Genomic DNA, 16,775 nt, shown 5'->3' with positions numbered 1-16,775 from the left:
GCCAAAGGGCTTAAGAGGCGAGCAATCCGCCTCATCTCTGTGGGTTTCCAGCAAGGGCAGGATCCTGTAGCATACTTCGGCGACAAAAAATCAAATAGAGGAAGTTAGCTACTGTCTTGGTGAGCTCCTGGGCCAGCCAATCAACACCACCCATTGACACAGCAACCAATAACATGCACAATAGCCGCTGACAGCTGCAGCACTAACCACTCAAACGACCACCCTATGCACTACCCATGTATAAGACGACCCCCATTTTTTAGCATGGTTTTTAAAGAAATAAAAATTGTCTTATACACGGAAAAGTACGGTAACTATTTATCCAAGGAAACAAAAATACAGCTCAGGCCTAGTGGTCCCAGCAACCCTTCCTGGTAGGTTTTGCCCCGAAGACACAGTTGTGTCTTCCCACCCCTCTCTAAGGCTCATCCTCTTCAGGGTCCCCCCCCCCCCAGTCTCAAACTCTGTCTGCACACAACTAATCTCTGTTCTGCTCTTTTCATTTCTTTGTGTGTTCTCAGAGACCAGGGGAGAGGGGAGTTGGTCACAGCAGGACAGGGAGACTCCCTGGATTCTTCAGCAACCTCTTGACCCCACTCCTCTCCAGCCTCTGCTTCAGCCTCAGAGTCTGAACTTCACTCTGTCCCAGACTCTTCCTGCTCACTAAACCCTGTTGCCCTCAGTTGCATAGCGTGGGATGGGGCACAGGGGATGTGTGTCACCCTGGGTGCATAATTGTTAGGGGTACAAAATTTCAACACTCAGTGCTGCCTCAATACAGCTGCACGCTTCTGTGCTCTGTTGAAAATGGCTTTTCCTTGTGAACCAGGAAGTGACATCTCCAGACAATGGAACAAATCTTCCTTTCTTATCTCTGCAGCTGCGATCTTTTAGGTGACATGGATGCTGTTAGGCAGTTGACTGTGCATGCGTACTCCACCTGTTTCCCTCCCTTCCACCCCACCACCTCCACGCAGCCCTGGGCACTGGCAACCCATGCTATGCCACTGGTTGCCTCTCCAGCTTCCAACACCTCAACCCCCCGGTCTTCTCTCTCTGACCACTCATTGTAGTCCCACCACCACTCCCCTGGCTCCGAGCCTTCTTCCCTTGGGGGTTCCCCGGCTCATGCCTCCTACCACTCCTTGGCATCCAACCAGTCTGTGACACTTACTTTTTCTCTACTCTTTCCTGGCAAAGCCTGCTCTTTAAAGCTCAGTCGAAGCAAGCTTCCATCCGCACAGAATCTGAATTGATGTTTGCTCCCATTGGGCAAGAAGTGCAGATTTTCTGGGGCAAATAACCCCAACTGCTTAGACATGGAGCTTTTAAGCACAAAGCTGTGCCTGGAAAGAGCAGAGCAAGAGTAAGTATGGATAAGAGTAAGTATGGATCTCTGGTGAAGGGATGGGGGATTATATGGAGAGTAGCAGAAAGTTAATTGGGTTTTGAGACTTGTCCAAGTTCCAGTTGGTCCATTCTCTATGTTTAAATGTTGTTTTGAAGGATTTTAGTACAGTGAGACCACATAATAATAATAATAAAGAAATGGCTCCTTACAGATAATATTAAAAACTTACCAAGATAAAAACGATCTTGTATATTTATATCTCAGCTCCAATTTTTCCAAAAAATACAAAGGAGCTGCCAAAGAGGCCAACCGTGATGGTCATTATTCTTCCTTGTCATATAAGAGCACAATAGGTCATTTTATTAATAAAAGAAGCATCCAGATTTCAGCCAGCTATTCCAGTCAACAAGAAGTGTGCTTCGTTCTCCATTTTTATTTTATTTTATTTTGTAACTGCAGTACTGGCTGTTGTAAGAGGACATCATACCAAGGAATGGCACTTTTTGTCCACATAGGTTTAAATAAAAATAAAACTAGAGTCATTACTTCTGGTAGCTAAAGAGGCTGAATCCAATTATTAACTGGATCTTTTCACCAGTAAGGTGAGATTTTGACATGGTGCCGCCAAATATGCAAGAAATAGCATTATCGGTGTTATACCTCCAGCAAATCCTAGGAGACCAACCCATTTTGGAAGTCTGGCAAACGTGTGATACCACAGATGTATAATACTGATGTATAAGCATTTCTGAAAGTTTTCTTTTAAGCTGACATGCATTGAAATATCTGATCCTTGTTTACATAAATAAGAACATTCTTCACTATGAATGGATCTGCTTAGAACTCTCTCCCATCTTTTGCTAGCTTTGTCTTTCCCTAATTTCAAGTTCCAAAGAATATATATATGAGTATTCTTTTAATGGCTGGAGGAGACTCTTGAGAGTCCCATGAACTGCAAGAAGATCAAACCTCTCCATTCTGAAGGAAATCAGCCCTGAGTGCTCACTGGAAGGACAGATTGTGAAGCTGAGGCTGCAATACTTTGGCCACCTCATGAGAAGAGAAGACTCCCTGGAAAAGACCCTAATGTTGGGAAAGATGGAGGGCCCAAGGAGAAGGGGACGACAGAGGATGAGATGGTTGGACAGTGTTCTCGAAGCTACCAGCATGAGTCTGACCAAACTGCGGGAGGCAGTGGAAGAAAGGAGTGCCTGGCGTGCTCTGGTCCAGGGGGTCACGAAGAGTCGGACACGACTAAACAACAAAATCCCTTTAGAGTCTGTTAAAAAAGAAAGAAAGCATTTTTTGGATTACTCTTGATTAATGCAAAAAATAGTAAACAAATATTATAAAAGACTGTAGCTATAATATTGTAAAACTGGAGGGCCTTTAATGTGATAATACTTAACATTTGTATGGTAGTACAGATGTTAGTTCTTGTGTCTTGCAGTCATTAAAATAACCCTGTAAGTCCATTTATTGCAGACGGAAGCCCTGAGGTTGAAAGTGAGCCGCTTGCCTGATATCATCTTGTACTGGTGAAATTTGACCTGGGGACTTTCAGAGATACAGCTCAGTTTCAGGTATTACATCCAGTCTCATTTTATCTTGTTAAGCCTAGAGAACGGAAGTGTGAATTATACGTCCTTCGTGTGTGCCTTTGCCAGACTTTCTTTTCTCAAACACTTTCTTGGTCTGCTGCAATGCATATGGAGGGGAGCTGGTTGAGTTAGGACTCATCTACGCTGGTGAGTTAAAACGTTATAAAGGTGTTATAAGCACGTGGCACCAGAGGGCGCTGTAGAGCAGCGATCCATCATCAGTGTAAAAGTGTATTGAGAGCTATATAACTTTTTGAAAAGCGTTTTTACAATCGGTGTAGATCCAGCCTTACTCCTTAGTCCTTACTCCTCATCGAAGAGGAGTCGAGAAGAGGCAACTGGCCAATCGGTGGCCAGAGGTAGAAAAAGCATTTGATCTCTTCTTTCTTCTGAATCTAAAGCAGCATCCTAAAACAGAATGTTGATGCAGTTGTGGGTTCTGTATGATAAAATTTAAAAACGGAGTTTTCGAGTGAAATCTGCAGAAAAGCCTTACAAAATGCAGTGTGATGAGGGATTTATTTTCAATGCAAATGTAAGCTTTAGAGAAAGGATTTTGCTTAGGGCAAGCAGGGAAGTTAAGGCTTAATTAGCTCTTCACAAAATACTTCAATGGCTTTAGCACCAAAGTGGCACAGTAAATATACCTTATTCCTAAAAAATAAAGTAAAAATGTTTGTCCCAAAACTAAAAGTAAGAACTTCAACATTATTAAAATGATTAGCTATCATAATGGGAACCAATTTATAATCAATAATACTGGCTCCATTGGAAGAGAGGATAGTGTAATTCCCTCGCTGATTCCTGGAGCCCCTAACACCGCAGATTTCAAATAATACGGAAATAAAAATTTCAGAAAATTGTATCTGGTCTCCGTGGAAGGAGGAGAATGAGTCATTTGCATCTAGGTTCATCAATTGTACCACAAAGTTACTTTCATATCCGGCATGAGCATTCCGATTTCCCAGTAGGATTATGACTCAGTTGGGATTTTTGCCTTCTGGTTCATCTACCACTTATTCCAACTGTTTGCAGCTGTCCTGAGAGTAATATTTGGATGGGTAGTAAATTGATTTTTTTAAAAATAATATTTTTTCTTAGTTTTCAATTACAGTCCAAGAATAGCCTCATTATAACAAAACCAATTTATAGCACTATTATTAATAGCAATTGTTCAAATATTGAATTATATAACTTAGATAAAGTGGCCCCCTGGATAGTACAGTGGTACCTCGGGTTAAGTACCGTATTTTTCACTCTATAAGACACTCTATAAGACGCACCAGACCACAAGAGGTGGTTTTTGGAGGAGGAAAAGAAGAAAAAAAATATTCTGAATCTCAGAATCCAGAACAGCAAGAGGGATCGCTGCGCAGTGAAAGCAGCAATTCCTCTTGCTGTTCTGGCTTCTGGGATAGCTGCGTAGCCTGCATTCGCTGAATAAGACGCACCCACATTTCCCTTTACTTTTTAGGAGGGAAAAAGTGATTCTTATAGAGCAAAAAATACGGTACTTAATTCGTTCTGGAGGTCTGTTCTTAACCTGAAACTGTTCTTAACCTGGAGCGCCACTTTAGCTAATGGCGCCTCCTGCTGCTGCCGTGCCGCCGGAGCACAATTTCTGTTCTCATCCTGAAGCAAAGTTCTTAACCCGAGGTACTATTTCTGGGTTAGTAGAGTCTGTAACCTGAAGCGTATGTAACCTGAAGCGTATGTAACCCGAGGTACCACTGTAAATTGATTTAAGGGGAAAGCTAGAGCGACTGGGGCCTTGTTTGTTAATGGGTATTTGTTAACAGGAATTTAAAAGCACAGTTTTTTCACTACTGGAATATGAGGCTTGCTCCTCTTTGTTCACTGAAGTGACTTGTGGTCAACGGCATTCTTGTAAATGCTGCATTCTCGTACATTCCTGAAGATATGAGGCTACATGTCTCCAGGGAAACGTGTGTGTCTATAATATCAACAAGTTCAGCCCCTGTCGGGCAACTTGCCAAGGAACTGATGATGATGGAGAGATGGGGCGTTTATGTGTCACATCGAGAAGATCGCAACCTGCCTCATTCATTGGAGAATGAGTCAGCAGAAATAACCTCTCTAATTAATAGATGTTTGGAATTGCATGATAGCCGTACTATTAAAAAGAAGAAGTTGTCTTTCATCTTGTTCCAAGAAGATATTGTAAAGATGCCAGCTATAGCAAGATGACATCGGATTGTTGTATAACCATGTATCCCAAATCCAGAAAGGATTTATGTTTATATAGAGCTTAGAATGCTTTGCCCAACATGTTCCACATATGAGCCTCCTCAATGCCAAAAAAGAAAAAGAAAAGAAAAGCTGAGGGTGGATTAACTGCAAAGTCTACGATCCAGATTCCAGGGCGTATAGCTCTGAACACTGCATGGACAGCATTGGAGACAGCCTCGAAACAAGAAATGGCATGAACCAGCTAAGGCATATGCTCTCTCCCCTTGAAGGAAATCTCAAATCCAATTGCTTTCAGATCCAATTAGCATGGCCGACGTAAGGTTCAACAGCCACTCCAGTTGGCTTCTGTGTTTTTTGTACAAAGAAATCTAAAAATATTTGCATGGCCATGCTTAAAACGAAATAGGGTTTTAGAACAATTTTTAATTGTTTGAAACAAAGAAAGAAACAGCCACTGTGCTGCTTAGTGCTAGGAGCTGCCCTACTGGAAGCATTTTCTAAGAGACCCCCGTTCTGCACGAAACATTAAAAGCAGTATTATGGCTTCCCCCAAAGTATCCTGGAAACCAGTGGCGTAGCGTGGGTTGTCAGCACCCGGGGCAAGGCAAGTAATTTGCGCCCCCTAACTCTGGATTTGCGCCCCCTAACCCTATCCCTAACCCTAACCCCCAGATGTTGCGCCCGGTGCGGCCGGCACCCCCTGCACCCCCCACGCTACGCCACTGCTGGGAACTGCCGTTTGTTAAGGCTGCTGAGAATCATTAGGTGGCCCCTATTTCCTTCAGTGACCTACAATTCCCAGAGTTCTCTGTGAAGAGGATAAGGTTGTTAAACCACACTGGGAACTGCAGCACTATGAGTGGAACAGGCGGTCTCCAAACAACTCTCAGCATCCTTAACCAACTACAGCTCCCAGAATTCTTTGGGGGAAAGTTTTGACTGTTTTAATTGTCATGATACTGTTCCAGAGCTGTCTTTCCCATTGGTCTTAGTGGTTCGTTGCGCCAGGGCGCCGGCCTCTCAGGGGCGCCCTGGTGAGTGGGGGAGCTGCATGGCTTTGCCGGCAGCCTCCCCTTTCCCTGCATGCCCGCTAGCTGCGCCCCGCCAACTATATGGCTGGCGGGCGTGCAGCTTCTTTCCGAAGCCTCCGCAGGAGAAGAGCGATCCCTGCAGAGGCTTAGGCCTCGGCCCAGTATACCTGAAGGAGCGTCTCCACCTCCATTGTTCTGCCCGGACACTGAGGTCCAGTGCCGAGGGCCTTCTGGCGGTTCCCTCGCTGCGAGAAGCCAAATTACAGGGAACCAGGCAGAGGGCCTTCTCGGTAGTGGCACCTGCCCTGTGGAATGCCCTCCCACCAGATGTCAAAGAGAAAAATAACTACCAAACTTTTAGAAGACATCTAAAGGCAGCCCTGTTTAGGGAAGCTTTTAATGTTTAATAGGTTATTGTATTTTAGTGTTTTTTTGGAAGCCTCCCAGAGTGGCTGGGGGGACCCAGCCAGATGGGCAGGGTATAAATAATAATAAATTATTATTATTATTATTATTATTATTATTATTATTATTATTATTATTAGAAGGAAGCAGCACGCAACTTCCCTCCCCAGCCTCTGCATCTGCTAAAGATGGCCCTGCTCCCAATCGTTGTCCTCCTCCTGCTTCCTGGCAAAAGGCAGTGTGCAGCCTTCCCGGGCCGCCTTCTCGGGCGCCCCGATGCCGGAGATCATGTCTGCCAGCATGTTTTCCTGCTTGATCGCCACCACCATGCCGGGGATCGGGGCGGTGGGGGAGGCAGAGGACATTTTCCACCGCCCCATCTCTCTTGTTTTGGAGTTGCTGGGGGGTGGGGTGCTGGAGGGATTTTTGTACCATGGCGCCGCATATGCTTAAGATGGCCTTGTACTGTTCTAATAGGTAAAGGTAAAGGATCCCTGGATGGTTAAGTCCAGTCAAAGGCGACTATGGGGCGCGGCACTCATCTTGCTTTCAAGCCGAGGGAGCCGGCGTTTGTCCACAGACAGTTTTCCGGGTCATGTGGCCAGCACGACTAAACTGCTACTGGCGCACGGAGGACTGTGACGAGTGCCAGAGCGCACAGAAACACCGTTTACCTTCCTGCCACAGCGGTACCTATTTATCTGCTTGCACTGGCATGCTTTTGAACTCCTAGGTTGGCAGGAGCTTGGTGCAGATGGGGCCCGAGAGACATTTGAAACAACCCTTTTTCTTAAGGCAGTAAGTTCTGCCTTCTTCCACTGGGGTGGATTATCAGACAGAAACTTCCCCAAAGCAAAGATCCTCTTGTGCAGGGAACAAAAATGGTTGGGAGTCAAAACTTTCTGTTCTTTTGGTAGGTTTAGCAAACTGATTTTCTGGCTGCAATTGCCACAAACGCCCAGTGGACTCCCAGTTCAAAAACCTATATATATATCTGCAGCATGAGACACACAGCTATTCCCGGATCTAGAGGACAAAAGTTGGACTTAACTAGGAGATATGGCTGATGTTCCTGGCCAGAAACATCTCGCTGGCATATACAGCTATTGTATCCTCCTTAGAAACAATCATAAAGGCAGGGCTGTGCATTTGAGTGTGTGGGTGTGAGATATAAATCATACTGTCCTCAACATGGCTGATCTGGCGGCTGATCTGTATGTATGAGGCTTTGTACTGACATTCATTTCTTGCAAATGTTTGGCTTTGGCTGGCTGAAACTAGGGAGCAAAGCAAAGCGCACCATGATCGACATGGCATCAATGGTTTCACCTTCCATTTTCTGATCCTCCTAGTTTATTTGAACTAACACCTGGTACCCTTCACACCTTGCTTGCAGGTATTCAATGTGTTTGGTCATAACACAGGTCATCTGCAAAAATCAGCGCCGTTCCTGGAGAAAGCATGTGCCCAGAATCCCTTTTTCTTTGAAGGAGTTATCTAATGGGCTTTGATTTTGTAGATATGGAGGATTGTTTCAAACGTTTCTTGTGCCTGCAGTCAAGAGAAACAGAATATACTGTATTTTTCACTCCATAAGGCACACCTGACCATAAGGCGCACCTAGTTTTTTGGGGGGAAATCAAGAAAAAAAATATTATTTTCCCCCCAGCCCCAAAGAGCAAAGCCAGTGGGATCCTGCTTGCTGTCCTGGCTTCCTCTTTAGCCGCGCGCAACCTCTCCGGCCGGGTACACAACTTGCACACAGATGCAGTGTATACGGCCATTTAAACTCTGGATTTCATGCACAAAGATGGAAAAGTACTGAAATACCAGCTAAAGAAGAATGGCAAGGAGAACTGATGGAAAACGCTGAAATGGCCAAACTAACGGAAAGACTTCGAGATAAAGACAACAGAGATTTTAAGAAGGACTGGGAACCATTTATGTTCTATTTACAGAATCAACATAAAGAAGTGGTCTCACTTGCAGGGTTTGATTAAACACTTGCAATTCACAGAATAAATGTAGAAATAGAAACAGGATGGCAAAATGATAAGAGAAGAATAATAATTATTTTAAAAAACTATAAAGAATAAGAATTAACCAATAAGCAGGGAGAGATAATATGCCAAAAAACCAGAAAAGGAAGTTGAGGGAAGTCACCGGGGTTGGGGTTGAGGATTTATAATGTATTTTGTTTTTGAAATATTGATTGTGATGATGATAAAATTGTAAAATTCAATACAAATCATTTTTTAAAAATAAAATAAACTCTGGATTTCATGGGCTTACAGGGAGCTCTTTAGATGGTAGACAAGCCAGCCCAGCTGCGTTTGGGCGTTTTCCTGCTTATTCTGCTGTGTGAGGTGCATCAAACTCCTGCCCCCTCAATACACCATTGCACATTTCTGGTGGGTGCAAATTGCCGGATCAGCGTGAGCATTGCTGTCCTGGCTCTCCTGGCTTACTGTTCCTTTTCATTTCCTGGCTCCAGATTGCTCATGTTCCCAGTTGTGTGTCATGCAGCCAGGCCAGGAGCACGGAAAGTTGGTTCCTAATGAAGTGCACAGCCCAATGCTTTGTTTTCCAAGCAATTTCTGCATCTGACATCCAACTGGCCCAGATGTGTTGCAGCACAAACGATGCATGTTGGCTGTACACCTCTGCCCACCCAGTGCTCAGCCAATGGGAGAAGTGAAGCAGAAGATTTCTGGCCTGCAATGATGGTGACAAAGTGTTCTGAAGCAGTGTGCAGAGAACGTTTTCATTAGATGGTTTTAGAACTGTGTAGGAAGTAAGTAAGTAAATAAGTAAATTTTTATTTATACCCCACCCTCCCCGGCCAAGACTGGGTCCAGGGTGGCTAACATCAAATATCAAATACATTGAAACACCATCAAACAATTGATTAAAATACATCTTAAAAATTAGAATCAGGATAAAATTAAATGATTGCCCACGAATTACAACCATAGGGTCCGGAACCTCAAGTATTCATCAGGGCCCGATATCCATGTTGGTCCCACATAAGCTGATAAAAAGGCCAAAGAGGTAACTTACAGGGTCCCCTGGAGGGGGGGGGGTCAGACTGGGCCCAGACTGAAGGGAAGGAACAGAATCCAGGAAGTGGTGGGGTTTGTGTGTGCATTTAAATCTTTTTGGATCAAGGGTATCTCTTTCGAAACCAACCCAGGGGGTTGGGAAAGGTGGGTAAATGTGGGCACCTCAACTCCCCTACCTTCTTCCCAGAGCATCTGAAGTTCCCTTTGATGAGCGCAGATGCATCTGCCTGATATTACCTCATCTACTACTTTCACCAGCTGTAGTCTTTGACACAATAGCTCACTTTTATGTGGTGGAGAAGTATGTTAATGAAAGGCTTTCTGCTGCTCAGCCTGAAATGATAAAAGGGGAGGGGGGGGAGAGAGAGAATAAATGAGAGGGATTTCTTGCCCAAGAAACACATTTTACATATTAAAATGTGCCTCTGATCTCAGAATAAGTATTTGTTGCCAAAGCCAGCTCCAAAGGAGTCTTGAATCAGCCTCACGTCGATATGCTGCAAGTGACTCAAAAAATCATGCAACTCATTTAAGCGATATTGCTTTAAGTAAGGTTAGCTTGAGAAAGGTTGAAACCAGAAGCAGATTCACATGGAGCTGATTCTGAAAAGGGATTTGCGAATGTTAACAAGCCTTCTTTTAGTGGGGAGAAGAGCCTTTAGAATATGATCTCAGTAGATGCAGGTAGGGCTAAGGATGCAGCCTGGCTTTCTAAGATCGTTATGAAACTCTACCTCTATAATTCCAAATGACTTCGAATTTGATTTCTCTTTGCTTTCAAAGTGATTGGAAAAATGGCTGCTAAAACTTTATTTGTGTTGGAACTTGAAAACAGGTTTGTTTGTTTGTTCAAACACTATTAAGTTGTGACAAAGCATTTTCGAAAGCCCCCAAACTGCACTTCAAGTGAAGATCAGGCAAATCTATGAATGTTGGGTAAGTAGGAAGCTGGGTTGATCAAATTCTCAAGAGGCTCCTAATCCTGTAATTGATTGAGGCTAGAAATGGAATACATTCAATAGTTCCCTGTGCTTGTTGTACATTCCTAAGGCATCTGAATCTGCCCATCCTCAGGGACAGGTAAAGGTAAAGGTAAGGCGACTATGGGGTTGCGGCGCTCATCTCGCTTTCAGGCCGAGGGAGCTGGAGTTCGTGCATAGACAGCTTTTCCGGGTCATGTGGCCAGCATGACTAAACCGCTTCTGGCGCAACAGAACACCATGACAGAAGCCAGAGCGCATAGAAACGCCATTTACCATTTACCTCAGGGACAGGATACTAGGTTGGGTGGGCCTTTGAAGTGATGCGAATTTAACAAGAGCCTTACAACAGCAGGCTATAACCTCCTCCAGACCAGCATCTTGTTCTTGCATTAGCCAGTCAGATGCCTATGGAAAACTCACAAACAGATCCCGAGGGCAACATCACAACTGCGGTTTCCAGCAACTGGTATTCAGAGGCTTACCATTGATTCTGAAGGTAGTGCATGGCCATTCTGACAAATAGCCATTGCTGGCTTTATCCACCATGAATTTGTCTAAACTCTTTTCACGTTCCTGGCCATCGCTACACCTTGTTGGTCAGGGATTGGACTCAAGAGAGCGAGATGGATGAGGAATGGTGAAGATCACTCCCCCATCTCCTGACGCTGCAGGAGAAGAAGAATGCAGCATTGATTTACAGCAGGGGTTTGAGGGGTTATTATTATTAATAGTAATAATAGTAATAGTAATAATAATAATAATAATTTATTTGTACCCCGCCCATCTGGCTGGGTTTCCCCAGCCACTCTGGGCGGCTTCCAACAAAGATTAAAAATACATTAAAATGTTACACATTCAAAACTTCCCTGAACAGGGCTGCCTTCAGATGTCTTGTAAATGTCAGGTAGTTGTTTATCTCTTTGACATCTGATGGGAGGGTGTTCCACAGGGCAGGTGCCACTACCAAGAAGGCCCTCTGCCTGGTTCCCTGTAACTTTGCTTCTCACAGTGAGGGAACTGCCAGAAGGCCCTCGGCGCTGGACCTCAGCATCCGGGCAGACGCTTCTTCAGGTATACTGGGCTGAGGCCGTTTAGGTTTGAGGAAAGTCACAGCTCAGAGACAGATGAGCAGCAGATTTGGGAAGAGGGGAGACAGAGGCAGGGCAGTCAACTGATACGTTGTCACTGGAGAGTATTTCTGATTCCCCTTCTCCCAGAACTCGGCTTTCATAAAGGGTGCAGGAACAACGGAATCAGAGACTTTGGGCCACAAGCAGCCACCGTACAGGGAGATGCTGTTGCTAGGAAGGAAGGAGGAGGAGGAGAGAAGAAGAGTTTGGATTTGATATCCCGCTTTATCCCTCCCCTTCAGGAGTCTCAAAGCGGCTAACATTCTCCTTTCCCTTCCTCCCCCACAACAAACACTCTGTGAGGTGAGTGGGGCTGAGAGACTTCAGAGAAGTGTGACTGGCCCAAGGTCACCCAGCAGCTGCATGTGGAGGAGCAGAGACACGAACCCGGTTCCCCAGATTACAAGACTACCGCTCTTAACCACTACACCACACTGGCTCTGGAGGAGCCCAGTTTGGAGCAAGGCCATTGTTAATTCTTGTTGTGTTCTTTTGTCTCTCACTATTAAGATTGAATAAAACTCATTAAAAAGGACTCTGCCTTGTTTTCTCTCCTCTTGCTGCAACTGGGGGAGGAATACTTTTCCAAAGCCTTGACAGAGCCTTGACAGTGTTGTCAGGAATTTCATAATTTTAACTATGTACTATGCACAGAGAAGCTGCTTTTGTAGCACAAAAAGAACTTATATTAAATGAGAGCCAAACCCACACTAGGGCAGATGAAAAGGATGTCTAGCTGTGAATAAAACCACAGTGTTCCAAATATTTACCAGAGTATCAGTGCAATTCCGTGCAAGTTTACTCAGATGTATATCTCATTGTCCAAAAGGTTTACTCCCAAGTAAATGTGCACAGGATTGCAGCTTAAGGCTGGGTCTTACCCCCAGCCATCAACACATCTGCTAGACCAGATCCCATAACAATATTTTTCAAGGCTATTGGTAAAGTGCATTGGAGTTAATTGAATAACACAGAAGTCAACTGACATGCATCACATGGTTGTTTCATTGGCCATCACCACTTGGAGCTGTTAGTTTGTTTTGTTGGTACAAAGCTGTGTTTTGAATGCTGAGGCAAACGTCCCATTCTCTTCTCACCAAAGTGTTCTTCCCATCACCGCAGCTGCTCATTTTTGCACTTATTTCAATAAGGTCTTCCTGAATCCTGTGGCAAAAAATGAAGCTGCCATATGTTTCCAAACATAGAGCACGAATCAAAGACTTTGCAAATATAATGAGGGGCGGTGAGGGGGAAAAAAAAGTTCAAATCAAGGACACCAGTGACAATGAGAGATTCTTGCCAGATTTGAATTATTGCCCAAACTAACAACATTCTGATACATTGCAATACTCTAATTGTTATTCTTGTGTGGTCCATTTAACTTTAATTGTATTATTTAATTTTCCGAAAACGGATAGACTAAACAACACCGTGGAGATAACACGCTGAGTCATGATCTCCCACTTGCCTCTTTTTAACAAAGGTTTTTATGTGTAATGCTTTGTAGCCCAATGGATCATTAAAAGCCATTTTTTGACTCTCGCCATCATTTACATGCAATGTTAGCTCTGTCTGCATGCTTTTATGCTTCCAATCAGGCATCTCTGATGGTCAGGTAAGGATTTTATGTAATTTACAGAAGTGGCTGCAACAAAATCCCTGATCCTACTCTATTCTTGCTTAAGGAAGAGCAGTCCAAGTTAGATAAGCTTCTAGAAAAGACCCGTTAATACCTCCTCCATGTCCTATGGAAGTGACCTGAAAGAAAGAACAAGGGTTGTTGGATTAAAACGAGAACTCTAGAAGCTATGCTTTAGTATCCAATGATACAAAACCCATCCATATCACTATCTTGGAAAATTCTAGGCTCTCTGGACCACAGAAAGTCATGTCAAAGTCATGTTTCAGTCTGTCATCTTGATTCAAAACAGTACTTGGTGTCTAAATGTCAACGAAGACTCTCACCTCCACCTCAGGAACCCTCATGCTGAATTTGGCAATGATATCGTAAGAGGTCAAAAATGGACAAAGCCATCCCAGATGATGTTTTGGTCTGTTAACTTGCTTCAAAATGGCTCCTGGCATCCCGATGGGGACAAAGTCTGCTGATCCCCACCTTGAGAACCCATATGTCAAGTTGTTGTTGTTATTATTATTATTACGCACGGGTTGTGATTCGCCTCTTCTGCGCATGTGCGTGACGTCATTTTGTGCTTCTGCGCATGCGCGAGCAGCGAAACCAGGAAGTAATCCTTTCTGGTACTTCTGGGTCACTGCAGGACATAACCTGAAAGAACGTAACATGAAGCGGACGTAACATGAGGTATGACTGTACCGTCCTATAACTGAAGGTCTCAGGGCAGTACACATAAAATATAAAATACATAAAGTCAAAACAAAACCAACAACCCGATAAAAAACCCCCAAAAGAGCCAGCATTTTTAAACAGGGTGTAGGATGTAGATTGAGTCAGGAAAGGCCTGGTTGAAAAGGAACGTTTTTGCCTGGCGCCTAAAGGTGTATAGTGAAGGCTATACTGTCTCGCCAGAGTGGTTCATGCTCTGGTTATCTCTCGCTTGGACTACTGCAATGCGCTCTATGTGGGGCTACCTTTGAAGGTGATCCGGAAACTACAATTAATCCAGAATGCGGCAGCTAGACTGGTGACTGGGAGCAGCAGCCAAGACCATATAACACCGGTCTTGAAAGACCTACACTGGCTCCCAGTACGTTCCTGAGCACAATTCAAAGTGTTGGTGCTGACCTTTAAAGCCCTAAACAGCCTCGGTCCAGTATGCCTGAAGGAGCGTGTCCACCTCCATTGTTCTGCCTGGACACTCAGGTCCAGCCCCGAGGGCCTTCTGGTGGTTCCCTCGCTGTGAGAAGCGAAGTTACAGGGAACCAGGCATAGGGCCTTCTCGGTAGTGGTGCCCGCCCTGTGGAACGCCCTCCCACCAGATGTCAAAGAGAAAAATAACTACCAAACTTTTAGAAGACATCTAAAGGCAGGCCTGTTTAAGGAAGCTTTTAATGTTTAATAGGTTATTGTATTTTAGTGTTTTTTTGGAAGCCTCCCAGAGTGGCTGGGGGGACCCAGCCAAATGGGCGGGGTATAAATAATAAATTATTATTATTATTATAAGGCGCCAGGTGAACTTCCCTGGGGGGAGCATTCCACAGATGGGGAGCTACTGCAGAGAATATCCGTTCTCATGTTGCCACCCTCGTGTTTGGTGCGGATGTCTTGAGAGGAGGCCAAACCTATGTCAAAAAAGGGTGAGGTCACGCCAAAGTCATACTTCAGGATGCTATCTTGCCTTGAAATGGTGTCTGGCACCACAACATCTATATGGACCCCCATTCCCACTCCAGGAATAACTGTACTGAGTTTGTGACTAGGATCTTGAGAGGCAGCCAAATCTATGGCCAAAATTGGTCAAAGTGACATTTAGACCCACCATCTTGATTCAAAATGGAACCCAGCAGTGGTGTAGCATGTGGGTGGGGGGGGGAGAGCATAGGGGCGGTTGTCCTGGCTGCAAAAATGTTAGGGGCGCAAAATTTCAACACCTAGTGCTGGCTCAATACAGCTGTGTACTTCCGTTGCTGGACTCAGTTGAAAATGACTTCTCCATGCGAACCAGGAAGTGACCTCTCCAGACAATGGATCAACTCTTCTTTTCTTATCTCTGCAGCTGCAATCTCTCTATTCCACCCGTTTTGCTTTCCTCAGACCGCTCCATGTGACCTCGGGCGCCAGCAGCCCATGCTACGTCACTGGAACCCAGTGTGAAATGCTGATGAAGCGTGCTGCCCCCACCTCAAGCTTGTATCAAATTTGGCAGCAATATCTTGAAAGGTATAGAGAAAAGACAAAGAGACAGACAAACCACTTCCCAAAATGTATAGTAGATGTTGGACATGAATACTTTAAAATCAATTGCTCAGTCAGTTTTCCAAAGTAACATAAACTCAGAAATCTCTTCATCCTGGTTTCCTTGCTGAGCAACTGGGTGCTCCTGGAGAGCAAAGGGGACATTTTAATGTAAGCGTTTTAATATATCTTGCCATTCGTTGGTAGATCTTCTAGTTGAGGTGGCGGCGGCCACATTCTGCAGTAAACCCACTTAGGTGTAAAACTGCCAATGACAAATGAAAGGACATCCTTTTTGCCCCACTCCCATGGTGTACTAATGGGTGTTGGGATTTATAAGCTGTGCCAGATCCAATAAACCTGTGTTATAGCCTTTTAAAGATTGTTATATAGAACATGCCTTGTAAACTGCCACCATCTTCCTATTGTTTCATAATTTATTTGCCCCAACTTGGCTTAACCGGATCATTAGCAGGGCAGTAAAAGCGCTATCGAATAAACTTCATTGAATATGGAAACTAATTTGGGTCCGTATTATGATAACTTCTGCAGAAGGAAACAATTACCTTGTGATTTGCCGCTGTGGCTCTGAGTGCAATATCTTTCTCGTTCACTTAGATACAACATCACTTTAGATTTTTTAAAAAAACTTTTAAAAATGCCTTTGTATAGTGCTATCTCCATAGGGCCTGGTTGATCGCCATCCCATATGTTCGCTATGGCTACAGATGCTTGTAAATATACAGGGCTGCTTTAAAAAGCAAACTGTTTTGCATACATAGCATTATCCTTCATTGGTGGCAAGCTTGGAATACATCTGAGGGCTTTTATCTCCCCACTCCTGGTAAATCTGCCTGCCAGCTATTGCTATATTTAACTATTTACATGTGCTAACTACACCATACACTGCTTCCTTCTGCATTCTTTGCGTATGGTCAGTGTAAACTAAAGATAACTTCTTATCCTTGTTTTCCAGAGCATTCTGTGTTTATGTTTTACAACACCGAATCAAAAACATTTCAAAATCCTCTAGTCAGAAAATACACATTGGGGCATTTATTGTGAAATTGCTAAGGTAAACGTAAAGGGTCCAGTTGTGGCCGACTCTGGGGTTGTGGCGCTCATCT

At 44.3% G+C, this 16,775-nt stretch overlaps 1 long non-coding RNA gene across 1 annotated transcript; it reads left to right on the top strand.

Annotated features, from left to right (window-relative positions):
* Positions 1-921: 921 nt before the first annotated feature.
* On the top strand, positions 922-11,965 carry LOC309335154. The gene is made up of 3 exons (XR_014153403.1): positions 922-1,366; positions 2,802-2,934; positions 11,862-11,965. It is a non-coding gene; the product is annotated as an uncharacterized lncRNA (long non-coding RNA).
* Positions 11,966-16,775: the final 4,810 nt, after the last annotated feature.

This window comes from Podarcis erhardii, assembly GCF_964252035.2.
Source record: "Podarcis erhardii genome assembly, chromosome: 2".
NCBI classification, from domain to species: domain Eukaryota; kingdom Metazoa; phylum Chordata; class Lepidosauria; order Squamata; family Lacertidae; genus Podarcis; species Podarcis erhardii.
Note: the sequence above shows the minus strand (reverse complement) of the source record. Positions and strands in the feature narration are given on the sequence as shown.